Raw genomic sequence first — 7978 nt, 5'->3', positions numbered from 1 at the left:
AGAGAAGTATGCCACACCGAAAAGATCCCACCACCTCGACCGCTAAAACACAAGAGAGCGGGGAGAGATCGGTCCGAATACTGTGAATACCACAAGCTCTACGGTCATTCTACTAACGACTGCTACGACCTAAAAAATGTTATAGAAAAGCTAGCCAGAGAAGGGAAACTCGACAGATACATAGCAGAGAAAGGAGAAGAGACCAGGAAGAGAAGGCGGGGAGTTAACGAAGATCGGGCCGAACAAATCCCGCGAACCCCTGAAAGGCACGTTCACATGATAAATGGAGGTTTTGCAGGCGGAGGAACATCCAGATCCTCGCGAAAAAGACACCTCAAAGAAGTCTACCACGTCCGAGAAGACAGTCCCCTGCCCGAACTACCTACTATCTCGTTTACCCGAGAAGATGCTCAAGGGATAATACCCGGGCACGACGATCCAATGGTAATCACCATTATCCTCGCAAACGCCAACTTACATCGAACCCTGATTGACCAGGGGAGCTCAGCAGATATCCTGTTCAAAGCGGCCTTCGACAAGCTCGGACTTGAAGAAAAAGAACTAAAGGCCTATCCCACCGACCTATTTGGGCTAGGAGATACCCCGATCCATCCCTTAGGATACATCTCGCTACACACTACCTTCGGAAAAGGCGAGCAATCTAAAACATTAAGCATCGACTACATTATAGTCAACGTCACTTCAGCATACAATGCCCTCATTGGGCGACCAACGCTAAACAGACTGGCAGCTATAGTCTCGACCCCACACCTCTGTATGAAGTTCCCTACCGCAAAGGGAATCGCTACCCTAAAAGGCGACCAAAAACTGGCGCGGCGATGCTACAACGAAAGCCTGAGCTTAAAAGGAAAAGAGATCAACACAATAGAACTCGGGCGAGTTCAAGCCCGAGAAGATCTTCGGCCACAACCAGAGGGAGAAACCGAAAGAGTCCAAATCGGGAACACATCTGAAAAAGTAACAAACATAGGAGCAAACCTCGAAGCAGGCCTAAAAGAGGAACTCATAACCCTCTTAAAAGAAAATTCCGACCTCTTCGCCTGGAAAGCCTCCGACATGCCAGGCATAAGCCCCGACTTGATGTGCCACAAGCTATCAGTGTACCCGGGATCCCGACCTGTCCAACAAAGACGCAGGAAGCTCGGACCCGAACGCATGCAAGCGATAGAAGAACAAGTACAAGCACTACTAGATGCAGGGTTCATTAGGGAAGTAAAATACCCCCTATGGCTCGCAAACGTGGTCCTGGTAAAAAAGCCCAATGGAGAATGGAGGATGTGCGTCGATTACACGGATCTCAACAAAGCCTGCCCCAAAGACCCATATCCACTACCAAACATCGACGCCTTAGTAGACACAGCCTCAGGCTATAGATATCTCTCCTTCATGGACGCATACTCGGGATACAATCAAATCCCGATGTACGGACCCGACCAAGAAAAGATCTCGTTCATAACCCCAAGGGCAAACTACTGCTACGTAGTAATGCCCTTCGGGCTGAAGAACGCAGGGGCAACCTACCAGAGGCTAATGAACAAAGTGTTCTCAGAGCACATCGGACTACAACTGGAGGTGTACGTCGACGACATGCTGGTAAAGACACAAGAAGACAGAAACTTGCTGACCGACCTCACCAGTGTCTTCGGCACCCTCAGAAAACACAACATGAGACTTAACCCGACGAAGTGCACCTTCGCCGCAGAAGCCGGAAAGTTCTTAGGCTTCATGCTGACTCAAAGGGGCATCGAAGCAAACCCAGATAAATGCCAAGCGATACTCAATATGAAGAGCCCGACGTGAATCAAAGAAGTACAACAACTGAATGGAAGGCTGGCCGCCCTATCAAGATTCTTGGCAGGATCGGCGATAAAATCACTACCTCTCTACTCACTCCTAAAGAAAGGGAAACCCTTCTCATGGACCCCGGAGTGCGAAAAAGCCTTTCAAGAATTCAAGGAATTCCTCGGGCGACCACCAATCCTAACCCGACCTTTAAAAGGGGAAGAGCTCGTACTATACCTCTCGGTCGGACATCAAGCAATCGCTTCAGCGTTAATACGAGAAAATGACCAAGGACAACACCCCATATACTTTGTAAGTAAGGCACGGCAAGGGGCCGAATTAAACTATCAGAAAATAGAAAAATTCGCCTACGCCCTAGTGTTCACAGCTCGGAGGCTCCGTCCCTACTTTCAAGCCCACACCATCAAAGTCCGGACAAACCAACCCATGAGACACATCCTACAAAAAACAGACCTGGCAGGACGAATCCTACAATGGGCGGTGGAACTGTCCGAGTTCGACCTCCACTATGAAGCCCGGACTGCCATAAAATCTCAGTATCTAGCCGACTTCATCGCAGAATACACTGAGACCCCTGGAAACCCACTCTCGTGGAACCTATATGTCGACGGGTCCTCAAACAAAACAGGAAGCGGAGCCGGTGTTATACTCGAAAGCGACCAGGGAACGCGGATAGAACTATCCCTAAAATTCGAGTTCCAGGCTTCAAACAACCAAGCCGAATACGAGGCCCTACTAGCAGGTCTAAAGCTAGCCGAAGAGGTCGGAGCCCGAAAAATCACAATCTTCAGCGACTCTCAGGTCGTCACATCACAAGTAAATGGGAGCTACCAGGCCAAAGACCCCACCATGAAAAAATACCTGGACCAAACACAGGCACAACTGCGCCACTTTTCAGAGATACAGATTCAGCACATACCTCGGGAACAAAACGCCCGGGCAGACGCCCTCTCAAAACTCGCCAGCACCAAGCCCGGAGGCAACAACAGAAGTCTCCTCCAGGAAACCTTACAATCCCCCTCCGTGCTAAGAGAGGAAGAAACGCTGAGCATATCCAACCAACAGCAAGGATGGATGACCCCCATACTCAACTACCTGAAGTCGGGAACTCTTCCCGCCGAAAGAAAGGAAGCCAAAAGACTCACGAAAGACGCCCAGAATTATACACTAATTCACGACGTATTATACAGAAGAGGATTCACAACTCCCCTCCTTCGGTGCGTCCCGACCTCAGAAACAAAGAACGTCCTCGAAGAAGTCCACGGAGGCATGTGTGGGAACCATCTCGGAGCTCGGGCATTGTCCAAAAAGGTAGTCCGAGCCGGGTTCTACTGGCCGACCTTGCAGAAAGACTCGACGGAATTCGTGAAAATATGCCCCCCTGCCAAAAACACGCCAATTTCCACAAGGCACCGCCAGAAGACCTTATCAGCATCACCGCACCATGGCCCTTCGCAAAATGGGGACTTGACCTACTCGGCCCGTTCCCCCAAGGACCGGGGCAAGTCAAATACCTCATAGTAGGGGTCGACTACTTCACAAAGTGGATCGAAGCTGAACCCTTAGCCACCATTACGGCTCAGAAAAGCCGCAAATTCCTATACAAAAACATTGTCACAAGGTTCGGAGTCCCCTACTCCATCACAACGGACAATGGAACACAGTTCACGGACACAAGTTTTCAGAACTTAGTAGCCGAACTAAAAATCAAACAGCAATTCACCTCAGTCGAGCACCCACAAGCCAATGGACAAGCAGAGGCTGCAAATAAAGTCATCTTGGCGGGGTTAAAACGAAGACTCCAAGAGGCCAAAGGGGCATGGGCCGAGGAGCTCCCCCAGGTACTATGGGCGTATCGGACAACCCCACACTCTACAACGGGAGAATCACCGTTCCGACTAGCTTACGGGATGGAGGCAATGATTCCTATCGAAATAGACGAAGGGTCACCCAGAGTCATCTTCTACAACGAAGAAGGCAACCCACAGGCACAAAAGGAAGAACTCGACCTCCTCCCCGAGGTCCGAGAAAGAGCCCGAGTCCGAGAAGAAGCCTTAAAACGACGAACGGCCCTCAGATACAATCAGAAAGTAATAAAGCGAAGCTTCTCCATTCACGACCTGATTCTAATCCGAAATGACATCGGAACACAAAAGTCGGGAGAAGGAAAGCTAGCCGCAAATTGGAAAGGGCCCTACAAGGTAACAGAAGTCTTAGGGACAGGCTATTACAAAGTATCCGACCTAGAAGGCAATGAGCTGCCCAGGGCCTGGCATGCCTGTAATCTAAGGCGGTACTACAGCTAGAAAAACTTAACCCGAGGTGTACTCTTTTTCCCTACAAGGGTTTTTTAATGAGACACCCGGTTAAGTAAGACACCCGACCTAGTCAAAGGGTAAACACTCTGTAAATATTCTTTCTTTTTTTTTAATACTAATCAAATTTCTCTATTTTCTTTTCCTCTTCCTCATGATGAAACAAATCCTAGAAAGTACCCCACCAAGGCGCATTAATTTATGCTCGGCAAAACGCAAAAAATCATTTGCCAAGAGACCACACAAGGTCGGCAAAGATAAAGCGACGAGGTTCAAATTAATGTGAGAAGTTATAAAGTAACTCTGAAAAGGCTCAAAAGGCCAAATAAAAAGAGATTACAAAAATAACTCAAAAGGGCCGACCAACGACAAAGTCGAACCCAACCAAAAGGAGGTACTCGAGCGCCCGAGGACCGGGAAAACGCTCGGATCCAAGAAAGAAGCCTTAAAACGGCGGGAACCAAGATTTCGAAAAACGCTTACTAAAAAGTTGCTTTACAAAAAAAAAAACAACTAAAAAGTACAAGCGAAAGAACGAAATCAAAGGAAGTTCGGAAAATGCTTACTAAAAAAAGTTGCTTTACAAAAAGCAACTAAAAAGTACAAGCAAAAGAACGAAAGCAAAGGAAGTTTCGAGACGCTAGCTAAAAAATTGTTATCCGAAAACAACTAAAAAGCACAAAAGCGGAAACAAAAAAGTCAAAACGCGAACAAAAACACCGCATAATAAAGTTACTACAAGTAGCTAAATAAAGCAAAAGGTGTCCAAAGCGTTCACAGAAACCATCCAACAACAAAAAAGCCCACAAGCCGGGCAAAACACCAAAAAGATTACAGAGGATCAAGGTCCTTTCCGGACTCCACATCAACAGCAGGCTGCGGAGGAAACATAGAGATCGGGACTGCATCGACGGCAACGTCATCCCGGATTGGAACCTCCACACCAGACCCATCCCCGACCAAAGGCGAAGTCGGGTTCTCAATCGGAACTTTGGGGTCGGACATCGGAACCTCATCCTCGGTAGGAGCAGGAACAATCTTTCCCTCCACAACAATGTTATCCGTACTGAATAAGCTCAGATCCAGGTCGGGAGCAAGAACCCGGACCTGAGCCCTCAAATTTTCGAACATAGCATCCATACCCTTGGCCACATGACCTTCCAGCTCGTAAAACTCGTCCTGTGCGGATTGCAACTTCTCCTTCGTCTCCACAAGCTCGGCATATAGCCGAGTATAATTCTCTGTAGCCACCTTCGCCATCTCCTCAGATGTCTTCGCTGCCGCCACAGCCGCGGTAGCTTTAGTTTTCTCTTTCTCCAAAGAGGCCTCCAGCTCAGTAATCCTGGCAGCCTTTAGTTGACTAATCTTATCAAGCTCGGACTGAGCCTTCTCAAGTCCGGAGCTGGTCGCCCCAAGGGGAGATTTCCTGAACTCCCGGGCAATAGCGGCATGAAGACTAGCCATCCGGACGCAGCTCCGCGCCATATACTGAAAATGATGCTCCATAGACACATCATCAGTAGAAATAAAGGTCTGAGGGAGAATATGCTGTTCAATCCAACCAAGAGCATCAAATTCCTTATCGTTGAAACCGGCAAGCTCCTGAGAGGTCTTCTGCTTCTTGGGAGGAGGACCCGAAAACGAAGGAGGAGAAGAAGTAGCAGGCCCAGAGGTCGGAGGATCCTGACTTATAGCTCGGAACTGGGGAGTCGGAATAGTCTTCGACCGAATCTGAACACCCACGGTAGTCTTCTGTGGAGAAGATCAGGCAGAAGCCTCCCCGGCCTCGATATTCCGAGCAGCCACAGACTTCTTCGTCCGACGTAGGAACTTCATGGAATCCGCCTGAGAAGACATCTCTGCAAGAAATAAAGAAAGGGATTACCACAACAGAAATTCCACCAAAAACAAGCAAAACCAAAGTACTAAAAAAGATGAATCTCAGAAGAGGTCGGGAACTACCTAACTCAGAACGGAGAAGGCTTGGATCCCACAACATTTTCTTCGTGTCCAAGTGAGGTGCCCGACCCCATAAACTGCTCACCACACCCACAAAAGCCTGCTCCACCTCATCTAGACTCTCAAAGGTATACTTAGCAGACACTACATTCTCCTGCCAACAAAGAGGAAAAGAAGGCTCCCCACTCTCATCGAGAAAGAAAGGTCGGGCGTCTCCAGTAGCCCGGACCTTGAAATAAAAGTTCTTAAAATCGTGAAAGGACTCATCATACAGGGTACAAAACTTTCTTCCCTGGTTAGCCCTAAAAGAGACCCAAGATACCTTCCCTACACCCGACCCCGGCTTCGTCAACACAAACAAGTAGGAAAAAAGAGAAATAGAGGGAGCAACGCCCAAAAACTGACACAAAAGTTGAAACAGCTTTAAAAATGCCCAAGAATTTGGATGGAGCTGCGTAGGGGCAAGGTTACAAGACCATAACACCTCGGACTCCAGGTCGGTAAAAGGAAGTCGGACACTCAGCTTAGAGAAAAAACAATCATAAGCGTAAAAGAAAAGCTTCTCGGAACTATCTAAGGGCGGGAAGCAAACTCTCTCCTCGGAATCTGGGGCTACTAGTTCATAATCCCTCTCAGACTCTCTATCTTCACATATGCTACATTGCCTACGAAACCTAGCTAAATACTCAGAATCTACCACAGAAGGGACTCTTAGAGGAACAGGATCTACCCAACCAAGACCACTTGGAATCTTGGTCGACATCGCTTGAAGAACCTTTCGAGACATAAAATTCTTGCCTACAAAGAAGAATACAACAGCAAAGCAAAAATCACATAAAAGCAGACAGCGAAAACCCATTCAGCAAAGCAAGAAAACAAAGATCTTTTAGAAGAAAATACAGCAACCCGGAGCAAAATACCAGAGAACAAAAAAGAGCCCCCCCATACAAACAAACAAAGCAATGGCGGCGCCTCTTTTCGGGGCAACCCAGGCATAGAGAAAAGAAACAAACAAAGAGCCACACAAAAGAAACAGAAGCATATGTGCACAAGAAAAGAGATGGGGACAAACCTGGAAGAAAGAAACGAGGACGACGAGCTCCGAAGCAAGGAGAACGGAACGACGGCGCAGAGGAAACCCCGGAAAGACACGCGGAAAGATTCGGGGAAGAAGAACAAAGAAAAAGGAAGCGGTGCTCAAAAAAGGAGAATGGCGAAAACTCAGAAAAAAGGAAAGGAACAGAATAAACGAAGAAAAGGAGGAAAGGGGCAAATAAATAATGCCTTCACAAAGCCCGAACGGAAATCGAGGAGAAACGGTAAAATGCAATAAATGCAGGAACGGCCATTTTTGAAATTTGAAAAAACTACTATGCCCGAGCTCGACCTCCCAAGAGGGACGAACTCGGGCAGGGGCACTGTTCATACCCTGACCGGGCTCCTCCAACTCGGCAAAATCCATGAAAGGTCCGACCTCGTCCCAAAGGCCCACGCCTGAGGTCGGACCTCGGACAATAACGCTAAGAAGGCCCATCAAAAGGAACGCAGCCCAAAACCTAAAGGCTGAAAAGGCCTAGAAAAGGCGGTTCCACAAAGATAGAGATAAAACTCCCAAGAAGATAAGATAAGATAAGAATATCTTATCCAGGGGAGATCACGGCCAACTACTATAAATACACTGGAGCACCCAGGTATGACACATTCCACATTCTACACATATCTGCTTGAACCCATGCTAACTTAAGCATCGGAGTGTCATTGCAGGTACAACCACCAACCACTCCACATATCAAGCTCGGGTCCCTGACCCCCACCTCGGGCCTCACCAAGACGACCGAGCTACACGTTTCAGGTAACCCTCGGAACAGTAACTATAAAGT

This window comes from Arachis hypogaea, chromosome 10 (genome assembly GCF_003086295.3).
Source record: "Arachis hypogaea cultivar Tifrunner chromosome 10, arahy.Tifrunner.gnm2.J5K5, whole genome shotgun sequence".
Classification (NCBI taxonomy): Eukaryota; Viridiplantae; Streptophyta; class Magnoliopsida; order Fabales; family Fabaceae; genus Arachis; species Arachis hypogaea.
The sequence above is the reverse complement of the archived record's forward strand: the minus strand, read 5'-3'. Positions refer to the sequence as shown.